This window comes from Bos grunniens, chromosome X, assembly GCF_055505025.1.
Source record: "Bos grunniens cultivar Pamir isolate PY7600 chromosome X, Bosgru_T2T1.0, whole genome shotgun sequence".
Lineage (NCBI taxonomy): Eukaryota > Metazoa > Chordata > Mammalia > Artiodactyla > Bovidae > Bos > Bos grunniens.
Genome location: NC_141194.1, coordinates 124,087,608 through 124,111,016, shown reverse-complemented (window position 1 = coordinate 124,111,016; position 23,409 = coordinate 124,087,608).

The following is a 23,409-nucleotide window of genomic DNA, read 5'->3' as shown; positions in this document are numbered from 1 at the left end:
ACTAATATACTCTCCATGCCTGAGTTTCCTCACCTGAAAAATAGGGTTAATAATAAGATCCATTTCATAAGGTTAATTGGGTTACATGCACATGATTTTCAAATAGTGCATGTCATATTGAAATCACCATATAACTATTAGCTATTGTCTCTTCTATTATGGTTGTTGCCATTGTTGTTATCATCAACAATTGAGTATTTACTATAAGCCAGGTCCTATACTTAGGTCTTCAGATACGTTCTTCATGCAAGTGAAAGTGCTGGAGTTGTAACTCAAGTTTCCTGGATTCCCAGGCTGTGCGTTTATTTTTCATGTTTAATTATAGTTAACATTACCACATAAAGGTCCTATGAAAGAAGTTTATCTCAAGCCTTTGCAGCAACTCTATTCTACACCTGGCCCTCAACCTATTATTCCAGAATTCAGGGCTTCTTGGGCAGGAACTCTACCTTAGGAGGGCAGGTGCTCCTTGGAGAATGAGTGTAGCCTATCCCCAGTTCCGAGCTCCCTGATGGAAATCCTGGAGAGGAGTGAGATAAATGAAGTACCATTCCTTCCTGAGACAGAAATAGCATCTCTTTTTCACAGAACCAAAGGTATCACTGTTTTTCTCATTTCTACTCTGAGCATCTGGCACATGTTAGCATTCCATAAATATTTGGTGAATTATTGAATCTCACTGAGATGGTTAGAAAACAAAATTCTATTACCCAAACAGAGGTTTGGAGGCCCACAGATGTTCCATGAGTGCACTGATCATGGCACTAGGAGAAATGAGATGTTGTACCTAAAGGGGTAACTTGAGGACAGTCTAAGGAAGGGCTGCTTAGACAAAGTGTTTGTTGGCTGGGTAAAGGGAACCCACAAGGGGTGGTGAAAAATTCTGGGTCTATCTAGCCACAGCAGGGAGCTGTTACCACCCCTAGCCAGAAGGAGCAAGGGGAGGGAGTAGACATGGAACACAGGGTAAACTGTAGCTGTGGCAAGGGAATGCACAACAGGACATGTGGTTTTTGGTGAAGGATTGCAGGCTCTGCCAAACTATAGTCCAGTGTCTGAGTCTATTCAGGCTGCTGTTAACAAAAATATCATGAACTGGCTGGCTTATAGACAAACTTATTTCTCAGTTCTGGAGGCTGGGAAGCCCACCATTAAGGTGCTGGTGGATTCAGTGTCTGGTGAGGACCTGCTTCCTCATTGACAGACTGTGGTCTCTTTGCTGTGTCTTTACATGAGGGAGGGGAGAAGAAACTCTCTGCAGTCTCTTTCATAACAGCATTAATCCCATTCACGAGGGCTCTGCTCTCATGACCTACTCACCTCCCAAGGGTCCCACCTCCAGATACCATCACATTGGGGATTAGGTTTCAATTTAGGAATTAAGGGGAAGGAGGACAAACATTCAGTCTATAGCACCCAAATAATAAGGGAACCAGGAGAATAAAGACCCTGTTTTCTCTCTCCTTCCACCGTTCATTCTTCTGCCAGGGCTTTTCATTGACCAAACCCAACCGGAAGTCAGAGGGCTAGAGAACCCAGGTGCATCCCATTTGGGTCTGCCTCTTGGAGCAAGAGGGGGGAAGAGCAAGATGGGGAAGAATGGAGAGTGGATCTGGGCTATTGTCCCAAGGTCATCTAGCAAGACCAGTGCTAGGTTGCAAATAAGACTTTTAGTGATTCTGCGCTCATTCCCTGAGATTTTCATGCTTGTAAACAACCCAGCCTTGTGATATATTTACTGATGTGCCTGGTGCTTGTTATTTTCATTTGTTAGAACTTCTGACATAGCTTTTTCCCCCATTGTCAATGGATTTGAAAAATAAAATCTCTCTAGCATTGCTCAATTCTTTTAATTGATGTTTGTGACCTCTCATTTTTAATTATAATTTCCGCAAGCCATAAATGAATTAATATAGGGGACAAATTAATAAATTCTTTGTAGTATTCCTACAGGCTATACTTAGGCACTTATGCAAAATTAGAACTAAACTTTTTATGGAAGTTTTGGTTGATGTTAAATTAGAAATGGGAAGGTTTTTCTCCCCCCTACCCCCCATCCTGGGGAGATTGAACTTAATTGCCTGCAGATATGTTGGCAAAGGACACAAATTCCTGACCTGTCTGCTCCAAGTATTACAGGCATCAGATCCTTTATTTGCAGGGCTGGAGAGGTATGGCCCTCTGCCTCTGGGCCTTCAAGGTCATCAATATATACAGTTGAGCCTTGAACAAGGCAGAGATTGGGGCACTGTCCCTCCACACGGCAAAAAATCTGTGTGTAACTCATAGTCAGCCCTCCACGTGTATGCAGTCCCTCTGTGTCTGAGGATTCAACCAACTGTGGATCGTGTAGTAGTGGAGTTCAGTTCAGTTCAGTCACTCAGTCATGTCCGACTCTTTGCAACCCCATGAATCGCAGCACTCCAGGCCTCCCTGTCCATCACCAACTCCCGGAGTTCACCCAGACTCACGTCCATCGAGTCAGTGATGCCATCCAGCCATATTGAAAAAAACCCATAAGTAAGTGGTCCCGTGCTATTCAAAGCTGGATTGTTCAAGGGTTAACTGTACTTACCACACACAGATCAGAAGGATTCACCACCGGATACCTGGGATCTGCAGTCAGCCAGATCTGAGTTGGTTCCCAGCTTTGATCCTCCCTTGCTCAGTTTCTCCTCTGATAAAGTGGAGGTGGATGTGCCTGTGTTTCTGAATTGCTGTGAGGGTGAAATGACGTCATGCTGTTGAGACCTGCGTGTGTCACCTGGGGGCGTGGTCACTCGCCTTGAAAGATGCTGCCGCCCCTGTGGCAGCCTCTCTCTTCCCCCACCCCTTCTGGTTTCCAGCCAGCTTGTGTTACATCCCATCTCCTAGTATGTATCCCAACCTCCATAACCACCTCTGGCTCCCTTGTGGGCACCAGCCCTCTGAACACATTGCTGGCACTTTGGCTCTGAGCTGTCCTGCATGCTTTCCAACTTCTGCAGTTGTTTTGGCCTCAGGGCCCCATTCCCCCAGGGTCTCAGGTCAGTACTCCCTGCTGTAGCCTTGGCCTCCCAGAACACCATCTCCTTGCCAGGCCAGCCTCTGTGTCCCCAGAAACCAAAGGGAATGGATGATGGGGTGCAAATAGACAGACAAGAAGGAGGCTTTGGTGAAATGTCCAGGTACTAGCATCAGTCAGCCCTGGGTGTAAATTCCAGTTCTGCCACTTACTAGGGGCAGGATTGTATGTAAGTCTTTTAGCACTTTTATGCTTGTATTTCCTTTCTGTAAAATGGCAGAAGATAGAACCTGCCTCTTGGGGTTGTTGGGAGGATTAAATGAGGCACTGTTTGGAGAGTGCTCGAAACAGTACTTGTGGATGACGATTTCACCTAGGTGCCCTCTCAGCACTCCAGCAGTGGATCCTGAAGGCATATGCAACAAAGCTCTAGCTCTGCATGAAGGCACCCACAACAGATGCTCTTGCTGCAAAGCCCCTTCCATCTTTGGGACCCTCTTCCTCCACCCCGCCAGCAATGCTATCCTCCATCCAATCCCTTCCCACTCCCTACAACAGTAACACTGCCCCGGAGCTGTAAGGATCAGTTATCAACTGACCAAGCATTTGGTCAAGTTTTTCACTCCTTCATTTTCCATTCATCTTCCTCATATTTATGTGAAGGGGCCAAAAGCAGGGTTTATGAGTTTTTTATTTTGTTTTTTTTTTGGACAAGAGGAGAGAACATATTTTTTTCTGCTTAGCAGGGTCAGCCTGGTAGGCCAGGAGTTGCCAAATGGATCTCCAGTATAACAGGCCAGCCAGGCCTTCTGGATTTTCATACCATCATTGCCAGGCCTGCCTGGGTAGCCCCAGGCTCATCTTTGTGGTGTGAAGTTGCGTATCCATCTATAGCAAGCCATGAGGAGTCCCCTGTGGTCGTCTTCTAGCTTCCCACATCTAACAGATGGGGAGAAGCCTAGAGAACAGAAGCAAGGTGACCTGCCCACCATCTCCCAGTCACTCAGGTGCCCTAAAACTCTTAGGTGTTTCTCATTCTAGGAGTCATTCATGGCGTGCGACAGCACTGAATTTAAGAGTGGGGGCTCCTCCCCTGGTGCCGCCTCTCATCGCCTAGCAGATCTCAGGCAGGGAACTTGACCTCACTGAGCCTGATGTCTCTAATGTAAACTAGGAAGGATGGATGCCTCGACCTCACAGGACAATGTGGACTCCAGTTAGCCTGTGTTTGAGTCAAGGTTGGTTGTGGTTATCTGTGCACTGGAAAGGCCCAGAGGCTCCCAACCGGAAGGGTGGAAATGAGACCCCACATCACTCTGCCACCCGCCATGGCCTGGAAAGTCACTCCAAGGCCACTCCCTTTTCTCCCCACCAGCATCCTCGGCAAGGCTCGTGCATGAGGGGGCCGTCAGCTCAGGTGCCAGCTCCTGGGTGAAAATGGCACTGGCCTCCATCGAGTCCTCCCTGGGTCCAAGCCCAAACTGTGTCCTTCTCGGGCAGCAGGAAGGTGAGTCCACCACCTCCGCCAGAGGACTTTGATCTCTTCTGTGCAGTCAAACTGGACAGCATGGCAGAGGCCCTCTGAGTGCTTCTCTTCCCTGCCGCACCCCCAGCTTGCGGAGGGACCCCTTAGTGCCGGGTCCCATGCTGCATGCTTCGTGCACGTGACCTCATTTAATCCTCACAAGGATCTCTCCTCATACTGGCTTCCTTGCCATTCCCACACCTGCAGCACGTTCCCAGCCTCAAGCCTTTGCGCTTGTGGTGCCCTTTGCCCGGGACATTCTTTCCCTGGGTATCTACCTGGTTTGCTCCCTCACCTGCTTCAGACAGTTTTTTTTCAATAAGGCCTTCCCCATACCTATAACGGATCCATGTTGATGTATGGCAGAAACCAACACAATATTGTAATTATGCTTCAATTAAAAATAAATAAATTAAGGGAAAAAAATAAGGCCTCCCCAGCTACACTATTTAAAATTGTAATCCACCACCCCCCCGCCACCTCACAATGTTCTAGCCCCCTCTCATACATGCATAGCATTTATCACCATGTAACATGGTACATATTTACTTGCTATTTGACCATGGGTAAGTAAATAACTAAACAAACCTCCTCCTTCATCCCAGGCCCTGCACTAGGTGCTGGAAGGGCTTCAGAGATGAGATCTGGCTGCTGCCCTTAGGCAGCTCCTGGGATCATGAGGTAGGCCCCTGTCCAGGAGGGAGAAGTGAAAAGGAAGGCAACAAGAGGTCGTTTTGAAGTCAGATAAAATCAACTGCAAATTCTGAATTACTCACTATGCTACTTTGAACAAGTTGCTTCGTATCTCTGAGCCTTAGTTTCCTTGTCTGTAAAATGGGGATAATAGTAGTGCTCATTTTATTTCCCAATTATGTTTAAATTCTTCAGTGTCCGAAAAGAGGTGACTCATAGTAAGCTAGCTAAAAATGGGGAAATCTTTTCATAGCTACTGTTGGCTGAATTGTGTGAGCCCCTCTCTGCCACAGTTCTTATGTTGAAGCACTAACTCCAATATGATTGTATTTGAGGACAGGGTCTTTAGGTGGTAATTTAAGGTTAAATGAGGTCATAAGGGTAGGGCCATAACCTGATAGGATTGTGGCCTTATTAAAAAAGGAAGATATCCTCTTTCTCTTTTTTTTTTTTTTTTCTCTCTCTACCTTGTGAAGACACAGCAAGAAGTCAGCCATCTGCAAACCAAGAGGAGAGTTCTCTTAATAGGTGTTGAATCAGTCAACACCTTGATCTTGTACTTTATAGCCTCTGGAATTATAAGAAATAATTTCTGTTGTTTAAGCCACCAATCTATGGTATTTTGTTATGGCAGCCTGAGCTGACTTATATAGCAGCTTGCCTTGCAATATGGAGATATGCTTCAATCACAGAGATGGAAGACGGAATCTGAAAAGGCCAAACTCATTGAAATAGAGAGTAAAATGGTGGTTACTGGGGAATGGGGGTAGGAGGAATGGGACAGATGTTGTTTAAGGGTACAATTTTGCAACAAGTAGTGAATAAGCCCAGAGATCTAATGTACAGTACAGTGAAATAGACAACGATATTGTTTGTAATCATCAAACTTGCTGAGAGACTAGAACTTAATTATTCCAACTATTGAAAAGAAAGGACATGTAACATGACAGAGGTGCTAATTATTGCTACATGACAATCATATTACAATATAAAATTTATCAAATTAACATGTTGTATACCTTAAATGCACACAATATTATATGCCAAATATATTTCTATTTAAAAAAAAAAACGAAGATGGTAGAACAAGCTTTATTCCAAGGAATTCACAGAAACAGTCAACCTGGTAACTTAAGATAAAGCATTGATAACAGTCAAAATGTTAAAAATTGGTGTATACAATATCTGAGTGCTTAGGCTAAATTAACTATAAATTTTAATATAATTTTATATTTATTTTCATATATATGTATGTGCCTTCACACACAGAAAGCCTGAGCCAAATATTTACAGAAGCAATGGCTTTGAACCCTTAGGTTCACAGCCACCATTTGCAAACTGTTGCACTAGAAAAGAACAGTTGAGTGGAAGCCCAAATGCTTAAAATATCTAGAAAGACTGGCTCCAGTAGATCACAGGGGAAGGAAATGCAGGCTTCTCTAATTCATATGTGGGTATTTTCTCAATAAATTCAAACAAGAAGTTTTCTGAGGATGAATTGAATTGCATCTTTTGGAAGGGTTTTGGGCAAGTGAATAGAAAATGAGCAAGATTATATTTGTAAAGGGATATGCTAGAATGGCATTCTGGAATTTCTCTCTCCGAATGATGCAAATTGGTAGCAGCATCCTTAAGCATCACTTTTTAAGGTCCGTCAATTGCTGGTATAACAAAACACGTCTATTAAACCATTGACATTTCATGCCCTCAAATCAATTGAGAAAAATACCTTGCAATATATCCATATATCATGAAAAGAGCTGTATTTTTTTCAGCTGTTTTCCTTAAGCCAGTGAGCAACTCCCTTTTGTTTCATGATTTCTTTATGTTCTTCTCTTCATATCCAGTCTTGCCTTCCAAAAGTCCATTCTTCACATATCAGCCAGAAGAATTTTAAAGATGACCTTTGAACATTTGATAAAGACAACACACATTGGGGACATTTGACATGAAAAACACATACCCCTTCCTACCTGCACCCCTTCTTGTTGATTTCTACTTTAATCCTATACATTTCCCCTCTGTTTTTCCTTTAAAATATCTTCCTGAAAAAGTGTGGTTAACGTGTCTGAGACCATCTGTTTCTTTTGCCCCCACTCCCAGCCAGTTTCCAGTCTACATTACTTACTGGTCATCACTTTGATGTGTGGTTCATAGACTCAGCTTTGAAAGGCAGTGACATGGGGAATCATGAGAGTCATTGAGAGCCAGGACATCTGAAGTCAGCACAACTCAACAGCAGTTTACTTACTGGCCTTCCGCAGGCGAAGCGCCACACCTGGCCCAGTGGAGACCACAGAGAAGAGCATGTATTCTCTGCCCACATGAGCTCTCAATTCAGTTCAAGCCCCAACTCGGCCCCAAGCAAGTCCTTTACTGTGCTTGCACATCAATTTCCTCATCTATCAAATGTGGGGACTCAGACACGTGACCTCTCAAGTCCTTTGCAGTTCTCTCACTGTAAGAGACAAGGATGCCATGGAATTCTGCCTTTTTACCTTGCATCGTGGAACTTCCCTGGCCTACTTAATGGCAGGAAAAAAAAAGTCACTTGGACAACCACATGTTCAGTCAGCGTAAGTTAGGAAAACACCTGTGCTCAACTCCTACTCTCTTCTGTCCTCTAGGTTTGCCTCACAAGTCCTTAGATTTTCTCGTGTCCATTCCTTTTCATCCTGCATCCTTAGACTTCAGGAGGAGACAGCAGTCAGGTCATCCTCTGAGGAAAGAGTCCATAGATACGTATGTGTGTGTGCTAAGTCACTTCAGTCATGTCCGACTCTCTGAAACCATATGGACTGTAGCCCTCCAGGGTCCTCTGTCCATGGGATTCTCCAGGCAAGAATACTGGAGTGGGTTGTCGTGCTCCAGGGGATCTTCCTGACCCGGGGATCAAACCCAGGTCTCCTGCATTGCAGGCTGATTCTTTACCACTGAGCTACTAGAGAAGCCCAGATATGTGTGCAGGGATGCTTATAGATGAATCTCCCCTTACTGAGCACGCTTCTCTTGGGAAGGTCTGTCTCCAAAACAGCTCAGAAGAAAGTCACTGTTTTATCTACCCCAAGATGGCAAATTACTTTAAAACAGAAAAAAGTCTCTTTCATTTCTCAGTCTATAGTAGCTCAGTTCTGAAAGTCTCCTCCCTATGGGATATTAGTGAATAATAGAATTAAATGCTAATGAGTTATAGAGAAAGGAGAAATATTCCTAATGGTTAGTCTCACCTTTGTATTATTTGTGGTCATTGGGTTCCATCCTTATTAATATTAGAATTAGTTATTGTTAAATAAGCTTAAGAATAGTAACCTTTCTAGGCTTTTCATTGGAGAAGGCAATGGCACCCCACTCCAGTACTCTTGCCTGAAAAATCCCATGGACGGAGGAGCCTGGTGGGCTGCAGTCCATGGGGTCGCAAAGAGTCGGACATGACTGAGCGACTTCCCTTTCACTTTTCACTTTCCTGCATTGGAGAAGGAAATGGCAACCCACTCCAGTGTTCTTGCCTGGAGAATCCCAGGGATGGGGGAGCCTGGTGAGCTGCCGTCTATGGGGTCTCACAGAGTTGGACATTACTGAAGCAACTTAGCAGCAGCAGCAGGCTTTTCATTTCTTCTTCAAGTGGGACTTCCTTCTGGTGTATTACATCGTGTATAAACTTTGCCCCAGGAATCGTCATCGCCCAGGTCACTCCATTCCTCAAGTACACATGCATCCTCTGAAATAAGGGCTGCTATTAGAAATATGTGGGTGACTATGCTGAATAGAACCTCCTTTTCTGATTTTCCCCTTTGAGAGGGAGTTGGGTATATGGCATCACTAAAAACCCCCATCTTGGTGCTCTAGTGATGTGATATGAAGAGGAAGGAAAGCATTTCATTTTACAAACTTGTTTCTTAAGACTTTAACAGTGATAAAAGGGGAGGTGTTGAGATCATATGGAATATTGAAGGACACTTTGCTAAATGACTATTTGAGAGGAAAAAGAAATTCTTTTCATGTCAAATTCTTAACTATCTTCCTACTCTGGTTCAAAAGAGGAAATCCCAAGCTGTACATGACTGTGAGTAGTCTGTCTGCTGTTTTCAGGGAGAGTAGAAATGGGCAAGTTTTATGTGCTATTACATCAATAATATAAATATGGATAATTGTGCTTCAGTTCAGTTCACTTGCTCAGTCGTGACCGACTCTTTGCGACCCCATGAATCACAGCACGCCAGCCCTCCCTGTCCATCACCAACTGCCGGAGTTCACTCAGACTCACGTCCATCAAGTTGGTGATGCCATCCAGCCATCTCATCCTCTGTCATCCCCTTCTCCTCCTGCCCCCAATCCCTCCCAGCATCAGGGTCTTTTCCAATGAGTCAACTCTTCTCATGAGGTGGCCAAAGTACTGGAGTTTCAGCTTTAGCATCATTCCTTCCAAAGAACACCCAGGGCTGATCTCCTTTAGAATGGACTGGTTGGATCTCCTTGCAGTCCAAGGGACTCTCAAGAGTCTTCTCCAGCACCACAGTTCAAAAGCATCAATTCTTCGGCGTTCAGCTTTCTTCACAGTCCAACTCTCTGAGGTACATTTGGGGGTGACTAATTGAATCCTTGAATTCTTTAATATCTGGATTATTGAGAGTGTCTCTTGGCATTGATGAGATTAGCCACCCCCCATATAGCTTTGTACCATGGAGTACACTTTAGAGGCTGAACTCTCCTGCAGGTTGACCCATTCATCAAACATTGTAGGTTAAGCTAAGAGACCATACAGCAGCTCCACGTGATTGAGTTTACCAGTTACAAGAACCATGAGTGTTTAGGTTATAGGATTGGCTATGAGCCAGGATGCAGAATTAATGGAAAGTGTCATTGCTTTATCTGCTGTGATACCATCCAACCATGCATTGTACTATCCAGAAAGACTTTGGAAATAATAATGTTAATATAATTTTGTTTTGGCTTTAGCCCCACCCCCCAAAACCACCTAAAATCCATCTGTCTAAATTTTGTTTCACTAACATCTACTCATGTAATGAAAATTTCCCGCCGGGTTTGGCCCATGGGCTGTTCTCTACTACAGCGGTGCCCAACCTGTTGGCACCAGGGAGCACTTTTGTGGAAGACAGTTTCCCATGGACTGCAGGAGGAGAGGGATGGTTTTGGCTTCACCTGCCGCTCACCTCCTGCTGTGTGGCCCAGTTCCTAACAAGCCTTGGACCAGAACCAGTCCATGGCCCAGGAGCTGGGAGCTCTGCTCTACTAGAGTTTCTTTTTCTCTCCTTGGTTGTTATAGTAACTGAACATATAATAGCAGAAAAGATTATAACACGCTTCTTCAAAAGTTCTCTTTGTCACTTGCTATAGTCATCCACACTACTCCCTTTGTATACCCTTTGGAAAAACCAAATAATATAGAGCTGGGAAATCGTCGTGCACCCAAGAGAAGAAGAAGAGAAAAAGGGAGAATAGATAGGAATAATTAAAGACCTGAGGGTCATTCCATTACTCCTCACCAAACACACATACACAAGATTTAAAAAAATAGCTTTTATTATGCAAACAAAAGGAATTTTATTTTCTACCTTATTCACTTTAAAGAAGATAAACTCTGGAACAAAACATGTTTTTAATATTCAAATTGCCTAACAGAAGCAAATATCGCATATACACCTTGTCTTCAAAGGGATGATGTATTATTTTTATATTTACCATTTAGCACACATTTTCCCAAGACTTTTAGATCTTTTCTTACTACTCTTCTCCCAGCAGTCCCCTGGACTCAGCCTAATACTCCCTTTGGGGTTCCAGAACAAAGGAAATAGTGGCCGTGGTCCTCCATGATGGATCAACCCAGCCGCTTGGAAAGTCTTCAGTAGCAGGATGGGCCTCTCAGTCTTCTTTACCATGGCCACTGCTCACTGAGCACCTATTTTGTGGCTACTACTGTATGTGAGGCATTTAACACATATTATTGAATTTAATCCTGACAGCAGCCCTGAAAGATAGGTAGTATTCCTGTTGGGTTGCCACTCCCTATTCCAGGGGATCTTCCTGACGCAGGGATCAAACCTGGGTCTCTTATGTCTCCTGAAGTGGCAGGTGGGTTCTTTACCACTGAGCCACCTGAGAAACCCAGTATTGCTGTTAACACTTGCTTTTCTAACTTTATATCTTAAATTGTTAAATGGCAATAAGAACACAGATATAGGGAAGGAGGTATGAATAAACATTTATTGTAATTGTAGCTCCAGAGGTATTAAATAATTCAGGTATCCCTGATAGAAATATGGAAAACATCAATTGGAAAACTTGCTTAAATGATGTGATAGGCAAAATTCTAAGATGACCCTAATAATTCCTATACTCTGATACCTACACTCTTATATAAGCCCATCCCCTTGAATGTAGGTGGAGCTTGTCACTTGCTTCTGACCAATAGAACAGACAAGGGTTGTGGGATTTTGCAGCTGCAAATAAGGCCTCTAGTCAGTCACGTGAGTTAATTAAAAGAAGATTATCTTCGGTGGGCTTGACCTAATCTGGTTAGCCCTTTAAAAGAGATTCCAGGCCTTCCCTGAAAAACGAGACTTGAAGAAGACAGATTCTCCTTCCTGCTGGCCTTGAAGAAGAAAGTGCCATGAGTTCTACTGCAACAAGAAAACGAATTTGGTGAACAAGCACACAAGCGTAGAAGACAACTTGGAGCTTCAGATGAGGTTCTGGTTCCAGCTAATACTCTGATTGCAGCCTTGTGAAAGCCTGAGCTTTCCCAGGTGGTACGGTGGTGAAGAATCCGCCTGCCAATGCAGGAGACACAAGAGATGCAGTTTTGCTCCCTGGAGGAGGAAAATGGTAACCCATTACAGTATTCTTGCCTGGAGAATCCCATGGACAGAGGAGCCTGGTGGGCTACAGTCCACAGGGTTGCAAAGAGTCGGACACGACTGACCATGTGTGCATGCCTTCACAAAAACCTGAGCAGAGGACCCAGCCACACTGTTCCCAGATTCCTGAGTCATGGAAACTGTGAGATAATACATGGGTGTTCTTTTAATCCACTAAGTTATATGTATGTCTGTGCTCAGTCACTAAGTCATATGTCACTAAGCCCGACTCTAACCCCATGAACTGTATGTAGCCCACCAGGCTCCTCTGTCCATGGGATTTCCCAGGCAAGAATACTGAGGTAGGTTGCCATTTCCTCCTCCAGGGGATCTTCCCACCCCAGGGATCAAACACGCATCTCCTGCATTGGTAGGTGGATTCTTTACCACTGGGCCACCTGTGTGTGTGGCAAGCCACTATGTTAGTCATAATTTATTACACAGCAATAGAAAACGAACACAAAGTTCATGAGCCTTACTCATCTCCTCTTTTAAAAAAAGAGGAACACTAACTAGTCATACCTCAAGAAGCAGTTGAAAAGATTCAGTAGTAAGTGTTTTAGCTATTTCAGCTTTATTTGGATTGTGATAAGAACATGAGCTCTGGAGTGAGATAAATTTGAGTTCTGACACCAGCTGTTTGAATTTATGTAAGTCATTCAGTTCAGTTCAGTCACTCAGTCATGTCTGACTCTTTGCGACCCCATGAATCACAGCACGCCAGGCCTCCCTGTCCATCACCAACTCCCGGAGTTCACTCAAACTCACGCCCATTGAATCGGTGATGCCATCCAGCCATCTCATCCTCTGTCATCCCCTTCTCCTCCTGCCCCCAATCCCTCCAAGCATCAGAGTCTTTTCCAATGAGTCAACTCTTCTCATGAGGTGGCGAAAGTACTGGAGTTTCAGCTTCAGCATCATTTCTTCCAAAGAACACCCAGGGCTGATCTTCTTTAGAATGGACTGGTTGGATCTCTTTGCAGTCCAAGGGACTCTCAAGAGTCTTCTCCAACACCACAGTTCAAAAGCATCAATTCTTCAGCACTCAGCTTTCTTCACAGTCCAACTCTCACATCCATACATGACTACTGGAAAAACCATAGCCTTGACTAGATGGACCTTTGTTGGCAAAATAATGTCTCTGCTTTTCAATATGCTATCTAGGTTGGTCATAACTATCCTTCCAAGGAGTAAGCATCTTTTAATTTCATGGCTGCAGTCACCATCTGCAGTGATTTTTGAGCCCCAAAAAATAAAGTCCGACACTGTTTCCACTGTTTCCCCATCTATTTCCCATGAAGTGATGGGATCAGATGCCATGATCTTCGTTTTCTGAATGTTGAGTTTTAAGCCAACTTTTTCACTCTCCTCTTTCACTTTCATCAAGAGGCTTTTTAGTTCCTCTTCACTTTCTGCCATAAGGGTGGTGTCATCTGCATATCTGAGGTTATTGATATTTCTCCCGGCAATCTTGATTCCAGCTTGTGCTTCTTCCAGCCCAGCGTTTCTCATGATGTATTCTGCATGTAAGTTAAATAAGCAGGGTGACAATATACAGCCTTGACGTACTCCTTTTCCTCTTTGGAACCAGTCTGTTGTTCCATGTCCAGTTCTAACTGTTGCTTCCTGACCTGCCTATAGGTTTCTCAGGAGGCAGGTCAGGTGGTCTGGTATGCCCATCTCTTTCAGAATTTTCCACAGTTCATTGTGATCCACACAGTCAAAGGCTTTGGCATAGTCAATAAAGCAGAAATAGATGTTTTTCTGGAACTCTCTTGCTTTTTTGATGATCCAGTGGATGTTGGCAATTTGATCTCTGGTTCCTCTGCCTTTTCTAAAACCAGCTTGAACATCTGGAAGTTCACGGTTCTCATATTGCTGAAGCCTGGCTTGGAGAATTTTGAGCATTACTTTACTAGTGTGTGAGATGAGTGCAATTGTGCAGTAGTTTGAGCATTCTTTGGCATTGCCTTTCTTTGGGATTGGAATGAAAACTGACCTTTTCCAGTCCTGTGGCCACTGCTGAGTTTTCCAAATGTGCTGGCATATTGAGTGCAGCACTTTCACAGCATCATCTTTCAGGATTTGGAATAGCTCAACTGGAATTCCATCACCTCCACTAGCTTTGTTGGTAGTGATGCTTTCTAAGGCCCACTTGACTTCACATTCCAGGATGTCTGGCTCTACGTGAGTGATCAAACCATCATGATTATCTGGGTCATGAAGCTCTTTTTTGTACAGTTCTTCTGTGTATTCTTGCCACCTCTTCTTAATATCTTCTGCTTCTGTTAGGTCCATACCATTTCTGTCCTTTATCGAGCCCATCTTTGCATGAAATATTCCCTTGGTATCTCTAATTTTCTTGAAGAGATCTCTAGTCTTTCCCATTCTGTTGTTTTCCTCTATTTCTTTGCATTGATCACTGAGGAAGGCTTTTTTATCTCTTCTTGCTATTCTTTGGAACTCTGCATTCAGATGCTTATATCTTTCCTTTTCTCCTTTGCTTTTGTCTTCTCTTCTTTTCTCAGCACAAGGCCTCCCCAGACAGTCATTTTGCTTTTTTGCATTTCTTTTCCATGGGAATGGTCTTGATCCCTGTCTCCTGTACAATGTCACGAACCTCATTCCATAGTTCATCAGGCACTCTATCTATCAGATATAGTCCCTTAAATCTATTTCTCACTTCCACTTTATGTAAGTCATTAGATCTCTCCAAATCTCTTTTCTCACTATTGATGCCATTTTCCAAACACGGCTATGTTTCTGTTGCCATTTAACAATTAAAGATATGAAATTCCAAAGAACTTGCGTAAGCAAATAGGGTCTAATTGGGGTTAATCCAAACACTGAAATCTCCAGGCTAGGATGTCAATGGGCAAAAGCTTTGTAGAATGAATTCCTGTGCCATTCTTTTAGACAAGGTAGAAATGATGAGGATTGGGATTGGTGTAAATGCATTTCAGGGACTCTTTAGTTGCACAATTTTTAGGCTTCTGGAATCTACCTGACTGTTTTGCTGACTGCTATTAACTCCCTATTCTTTTACCAAGGGTAAATAAATAAATCATCCAATATTAGCAAGGGGAAGTGGCCTGTTCAAAGTCACAGACTCTCTGATTAGCGCCTGAGTCTAGGCCAAAACTCATATTCTCTGGTCCTCCCTGCCCTGCTCCTTCGACTATATCATTCTGCTCTTCCTAGAATTTCTCCTGATTTGCCGTGAGGCCCCTAGAAAATAATTTCCACACTTGGTTTCTTTCTTTGTTGTTTTGCCCAAGGCCTGTATCCTTTAACTTGATTACATCTTGTCTGCCTGATAGAAAGTAATTTCAGCAAGTGCTTGGCTTTAATGGTTGCCTCCAATGTAGACTGCCAGCACCCACTCACAAATCCCACAGTGCAATTCATCTCCATGATTTTTCACTTCCTGCTTGCCCCAAGATGCATACCTGGCTCACGTGCACTTTCAGTAGAAAAGTCAAGGTAGAAAAAAAAAAAAGATATGATGAAAAATATAGTCACTTGGAAGTAAAAAAAAAAAAACAAACAAACACAAACAGTGAAGTTAGAGCTTAGTGGATTGCTGGAGGGACAGTGTTTTGCCTCTTGACAAAATCCTGCTCATCTTTCAAGGCACAGCTTAGTTGACACCTCATCTAGGACTCATTCTCTGTCCCACCTCAGGCAGAGTTTCTCTCTTTCTTCCTCCCCCATGTTCCCATTGCATTTTGACTACAGCTCTTTGTTGATATTTATCAAATGTTGCCTTGTAGTAAAGTCCTTCTCCCCAACACAGAGGCCATATACTCTCAGAGAAAACAGACCAGCTTTTACTTATCTTTGCATCAGCCACCCTTGTGCAGTGCCTGGCACAAAGGAGGAACTCAATCACTCTTTACTGAGTTGAATCTAAAATAAAATTATTTTGACTTGGAAATTTGCTACGGCATGTTTTGGATAAAATTCCTTTGCTGATTAATGAAATTGTTCATATTTTCAGAGTTAGATTGGTGGGGGGCATGATTGCATGCATGCTCAGTTGCTCAGTCATGTCCAACTCTTTGCGACCCCATGGACTGTAGCCCACCAGGCTCCTCTGTCCATGGAATTCTCCAGGCAAGAATACTGGAGTGGGTTGCCATTTCCTTCCAGGGGGTCTTCCTGACCCAGGGATAGAACCCAGATGTCCTGCACTGGCAGGTGAATTCTTTACCACTGAGCCCTCCCTTTGGATATATATCCCCAAATTCTATTTAAGTGTAAAGAAAATTAGCAGTTATATCTGTGTAATTGTGGATAGATGAAGAAGATAAAAGGGAAGAGGTGATCTGCATGTCTTAGGATTACAAGTGAAGGACAGGGATGACTGATGCCAAGGTAAATGAAGCAGGTCTAAGTGATGGAGGAAGCAGAGCTGCCATCACAGATTTGGGTACTGCTTGGACTTGGTAATTTGCATATACTTACAGGTGTGCCTCACTCAGTGTAATGGATGCGTTCTCCTGACTAGATATGTAGACATTCAGTCACTTTAAGGGCAAGTTCAGTTCAGTTCAGTCGCTCAGTCGTGTCTGACTCTTTGTGACCCCATGGACTGCAGCACGCCAGGCCTCCCTGTCCACCACCAACTCCTGGAGCTTGCTCAAACTCATGTCCATCGAGTTGGTGATGCCATCCAGCCATCTCATCCTCTGTCATCCCCTTGTCCTCCTGCCTTCAATCTTTCCCAGCATCAGGGTCTTTTCCAATGAGTCAGTTCTTCGCATCAGGTGGCCAAAGTATTGGAGTTTCAGCTTTAGCATCAGTCCTTCCAATGAATATTAAGGGCAAGCAGCGCTCACTAATTCATTCACTCACTCATTTGTTCCCATGGAGCACCTCTCCTGTGGTTTGATAAAGCAAGAATTACTGTTTAAAGGGAATGTTTACTCTCTGATTTTCCTAGTCATCAACTTTCCTCTGTTCCTTCCGAGAAGCCCTGCATGAAGCACAGTGAGGATCGTGATGATGTATAAGACTTGTTCCCTGTTCTCAGCAGACCATCTTAAGCTGGGATTAGTTAGGGAAAGCTTGTTGGAAGAGATGGTATATCCATTTTCAACATTTTATTAGAAATACAGTGACTTCTAATCACACCCATTTGTTAGCATGCAGTTCTGTAGGGTAGAGGTCAACCAAATTCTCTGCTCAGGGTATCATGAATCTGAAATCAAGGCATTGGCTGTGCTGACTTTTCATTCTGAAAAGTCTGGGAACAATCTACTTCCAAGCTTATTCAGATTATTGTCTGAATTCAGTTCACTGAGGTTTCAGGACTGAAGTCCCCATTTCCTTGCTGAATGTCAGCCAGGGATCACAGTCAGCTCCTAGGGCTGCCCACGTTCCTTGCCATGTGGTTCCCTCCATGTTCAAAGCAATTGTCATGTCAAATCCTTCCCAAGCTTCAAATCTTTGACTTCCTTCTCTACAAGCAGCTAAAAAAATCTCTGCTTTTAAAGGGTTCACCTGATTAGATCAGACCCATGGAGAATAATCTCCCCTTGCCATATAGTGCAACATAAATGTGGGCACGATATCTCCTGATAGCCACAAACTCCACACACACTTAAAGTTTATGCAGGGCATGTACACCTGGGGCAGAAAGCTTAAGGGCCATTTTGGGAGCTTACATACCAGAGGTGGATATCAAACTAGTCCTTGAGCATAGCAGGCTGTAACATGCTACAGGACCATGGTGGAGAGGTTTGGGAGGTGCATTTTTCCTATTCCCATCTCCTATACTTGCTTCCTTCATTGTTTTCTGATGATGGGTCTTCTTTCTTTACATTACCAAATACCAAACAAGATCAATTGGACCAGTTAGTGTCAATATCAGGTCTTTGGAAGTGGTTTTCTTTTCTTTTTCTTTTTACTTTTTATTGGAGTATAGTTGCTTTCCAATGTTGTGTTCGTTTCTATTATACAGCAAAGTGAATCATCTCTATGTGGGAGTGGTTTTCTGTGTGACAAATTGGAGGAGTGCTTCTCTCAGTAAATACCTAGAAGGCAGGCACGCATTTTCTCTCATCACTCCCACTCGCAAACCAAGTCAAAACAACAAACTTTCCCCAATAATCATATTTCTGACACTTCTTTCCTTTCTTGGTAGCCAGGCTTGGGAAAGAGTTGTCTGCATTCCCCTTCTCTGTCTCCTGGCTTACACATGACTCCCCCATCCACTACAACCTAACCACTGCCCCCACCATTCCATTTGGTTTGACCCAACAAAGTGGAGTGATCTGGATTCAAACACTGGCTTGGTCATTCACCTGGTGTGTGATCTTGGACAAATTACTTAAGTCTCTTGGCATCAGTTTCCTCCTCTATAAAAAGGGGTGGCATCCATGCTGCAGTGTCATGGTGAAGTTTAGCAATCAGTTCAGTTGCTCGGTCACGTCTGGCTCTTTGTGACCCCATGGACTGCAGCGCACCAGGCTGCCCTGTCCATCACCAGCTCCCAGGCCTACTCAAACTCATGTCCATCTTGTCGGTGATGCCATCCAATTATCTCATCCTCTGTTGTCCCCTTCTCCTCCAACGCGTGGATGCTGTTACTCTTTCATGATTCTAAGCTTCTTGGTAGCAGAAACCATATTTTAAGGGCACAGGCCTTCTGATGCAGCTTTTTGGCACTGGCACTTTGATAAAATAGGAACAAAATATCTCAAAGTCCAAATGAATCCAGGAAGATATCCTTATTGAGAATTTCACATCCTTATCTTCCCCATTTCCTTGCACAGTGCTTGATGCATAATAGGAATTCCATCAGTGTTTGTTAATGGTAGAAATGATGAATTTATCTGTTTTCTTCATCTCCATTATATTCTTCTTGAGGGCAGATAATTTTTTCTTGTTACTAAGATTCCATGTGTTTTGGTCTCTCAAAAGGAAATATTAATTTTATCATGACTTTTTCAAAAGATGAGCAATATTTGGTGATGGATAATTCCTTCATTCGTCCAAATTCTTAGACTTAGGTGAACCCTGAGGGAAGGCTGAACTCAAATGTCCCAGTAAGAGGATTAGCTCTTTAATGTTTAAGAGGCATCAGGGAAAACGAGATTCCACAACTTTCCCCAGTAACTTGATTCAGAGTTAGATTAGATAGAAGGAAGACAATAAGGATTATTAAAATCCCTCACGCTCTACTTAAGTCTATTTCCAAATGCTAATGGGGTCTGAAGGAAGTCAGGCAACCTCCTTTTTCCTTCTTTTGTGTGTGTGTGTGTGTGTGTGTGTGTGTGTGTGTTTAACGGGCAGGAGGATGGAAAAGAGATTGTTTGCTCTGCCTGAAGTAGGGAAGGAAAAGGGGCTCCCCCAGAGAATGAGTCAAAGATTTCCTATAGCAGAGTGGCTAACAAATAGAGCTTCGGCTTTCAAAAATATGGATTCTGTTTCAAATTTAAACTCCACTGTCTGATTTAGGTAACAAGTTATTTAACCTCTCTGAGCCTCAGTTTCCTAATCTGAAAAATGGGGGTGATAATAGTACCTCCCCAAAGGATGGTTGGGCTTCCCTGGTGGCTCAGTAGTAAAGAATCTGCCTGCAACACAGGAGACACAGAAGATGCAGATTTGATCCCTGGGTCAGAAAGATTCCCTGGAGGAGGAAATGGCAACCCACTCCAGTATTCTTGCCTGGGAAATCCCATGGACAGAGGAGCCTGGTGGGCTACGGTCCATGGGGTCGCAAACAGACAGACACAACTTAGCAGCTGAACAACAACAACAACAAGGATAGTCATTAAGATTAAAGGAGAGAGAGAAAAAAAAAAGATTAAATAAGAAAATCCTTATAAAACCCTTAGCACAGGCTTAGTACTAATAAATGCTCCTTGTTTGTATCACAAGTAGAATTCATGGTCACCATGAAGTTATTCCCATGTCTTGGCAAACAATCCACATTATAATGCTTTGCTGATAAAAATAAGTACTCCTGTGTGAGCACCACATTCCAAAGACCCCCTTCATTTAGCAGTCATTGGGTTAAAATGATCGTTTGGGGAAACCAAAGTTAGGTCTGTGTTAGGACTGCATTTGGACAAAAGCTCCACATTAAATATCATGTTAGTCATAATAAAATGTGATGCTCTCCCCAATGGGTTAGTAATATTTTGGTTGGGTGGATTGGAAAAAGAACTAAGGAATTGTTTTGTTTTTGTTTTAAGGATAAGCACTTCCTTCGAGGACTGAAAGATGCGGGTCCTGATGGAGTCCCTATTTGGGGGCCTAATCCTGGCAATAAAGTATCTCCTTCCTTTAGGGAAAAGCCAAAATCCAGGGCTGATCAGGTGTTCAGTTATCTGAGTTATTCAAGGGCTTGGAATAGCAGTTTCTGATTCAGTAGGTTTTGGATGCAGCCTGAAAATTTGCATTCTGAACAAGTTCCCAGGTGATGCTAATACTGCCATTCTGGAGACACTTGGACAACCACTGCCTTAGAATATAGTGAAGGAATAACAGCCCTTTACACCTGTCTGGACTTCCCTGGTGTCTCAGTGGTAAAGAACCTGCGTGCCAATACAGGAGATGCAGGTTCAATCCCTGGGTCGGGAAGATCCCCTGAAGGAGGCCATGGCAACCCACTCCAGTATTCTTGCCTGGAGAATTCCATGGACAGAGAAGCCTGGCGGGCTATAGTCTATGGGGTCACAAAAGAATCGGACACAACCAAGCTACTAAACAATAACAACAACATAACTGATTTGCAGTGTTGTATATAGTGTTTTTTGCTTTTGCCAATCCTGTTCACATCCGTTATCACATTGGAACCTCACTGATGTTCCATTTACACAAAAAGTCTTGTGGATATCAATTGTTCACGAGAAATAAGAGATTAAGCAGGAATGCACAAAGTTTGGATTTTTCAGTATATTGTGATCCATATCTAATAAGTGGATATCCTGTCTATGGGGAGAAAGCAGGCCCTGAAGGCAAACTTCTACAAAGAGATGAGAAATGTGGGTCACCTGTGCTTAGACTCTTCCCCACTGCATCCATGAGTCTCAGCAGACTTTTCCCATTGGGCCCAAATTTGCTCTCAGAACCCTTCTGACCAAGGTACTCCAGGCAGCCACTACCAGCCAATCAGGTAGTGTTACATTCCATTCATTCTCCAAAGGAAATGAAGATGAACTAAATAGGCTGGAACTGACTGTGTGAATTACCAACTGTAGCTTAAACTGAAGATGTAGTCACAAGACACAGTCATTTTAGCAACCTTCCAGGTACTTAAGCAGCCAGTGAAGTCCTTTCAAGGAAAACAAAGCTATTCTGGTAAACTCCCCAGCCCAGCAAATTTCAAGAACTGGCCAATATCAAGAAATCTTTCATTCGTTTATTCAACCAGCACTTGTTGAAACCCACTCTTGTGCCAAGCACTGTGCTAGAGACTTTAGGCTACATGGATGGATTGAACACAGAGCCTGCCTGGTTTTGGAGAGAAGATAAAGGAGGTGCAAAACTATACCTTAGGGCTGCAAGAGGCACAGGTAAAGGGCATGAGATGTCATTTTCAGTGTGAACTTAGATCTGCCTGTGTGGTACCCATTTCCATGTCTAAGTCACAGCGTCTCAGAGAACATTAGAAGTTCGCTCCCTAAAACCTCTGCCCTTTGGTAACTGTTTCTGAAGCATAGGTGTAGTGATTGGCAGGTGACCATTAAGCTCCGTTCCTCGTTTAATGTTAGGCAAGACTGAGACTAATTGGGATAGCTCTTTGTCTTGAGTTTCATGATTTAGTTGCAACCATCTCAGTCTTTGGTAGTGAGAAATCTCAGGCTCATAATATTCCCACCGCTCTAGTCTGAAACAAAAGTTGGATCTGGATAGGAGTCTTCTGCAAGAATGGAGGAAAATGCCACCTAGAAAGGAAAGAGGCTCTGGGGGGAAATGGGCCACTCATTATTTTTGAAGGCCAAAAGTTAAAAATTTCTTGTTCACAACCTGGAAGTGGTTTCGTGCAGTAATAGTGTAGCACCAGGGCCCATAAAACAGATGGTGCAGGCTTCAGAAGTGTTGGCAATAGCTCAACTATTGGTAAAGTCCAGCTCAAAACCTCTCTCTCTTTCTCTCTCTCTCTCTCACCCACTGCTGCTGCTGCTGCTGCTGCTAAGTTGCTTCAGTCGTGTCCGACTGTGTGTGACCCCATAGATGGCAGCCCACCAGGCTCCCCCGTCCCTGGGATTCTCCAGGCACGAACACTGGAGTGGGTTGCCATTTCCTTCTCCAATGCATGAAAGTGAAAAGTGAAAGTGAAGTCGCTCAGTCGTGTCCGACTCTTAGCGACCCCATGGCCTGCAGCCTTCCAGGCTCCTCTGTCCATGGGATTTTCCAGGCAAGACTACTGGAGTGGGTTGCCATCGCTGTCTCCGCTCACACCCACTACTGTTGTTTAAACATACATACTCTTATGTTTATATCTCTTTTGTATTTTGTAATGAGGAGAGAGACACTAGCTTTGCTTCTAGAATCATATCAAACAGCATGAGGAATCAAGAAGCCATGGAAACAGCATGCATAGTTATATGTAACTATAAAAAGTAATTGAATTTTTTTAAAACCTAAACAATAAAAAAAACAACTAAGGTTTTCTTATGAACTGTTTCACAACTACAGTAATGATTTGCTCATTTGTACCTCATATATATAGACCAGAAAGTCCATATATATATATGAGGCTTTTGAGTTCCTCTTCATTTTCTGCCCTAAGGGTGGTGTCATCTGCATATCTGAGGTTATTGATATTTCTCCCGGCAATATATATATATATATTTTGATATCAATATATATCAATATCAATATCAATATCAATATCAATATCAATATATATATATTGATATCAATATATATTGATATTTCTCCCATATATATATATATATGGACTTTCTGGCCGAGAGTACCAGACTGCCACAGCGCAGGAACAGCCGAGAGGGGCTACCCCGCGTCTGAGGTCAGGGGCGGGTGGGGGGTGGCCAAGAAGAGATACCCAGAGGAAGTGAGAAATAGATTTAAGGGACTATATCTGATAGATAGAGTGCCTGATGAACTATGGACTGAGGTTCATGACATTGTACAGGAGACAGGGATCAAGACCATTCCCATAGAAAAGAAATGCAAAAAAGCAAAATGGCTGTCTGGGGAGGCCTTACAAATAGCTGTGAAAAGAAGAGAAGCCAAAAGCAAAGGAGAAAAGGAAAGATATAAACATCTGAATGCAGAATTCCAAAGAATAGCAAGAAGAGATAAGAAAGCCTTCTTCAGCAATCAATGCA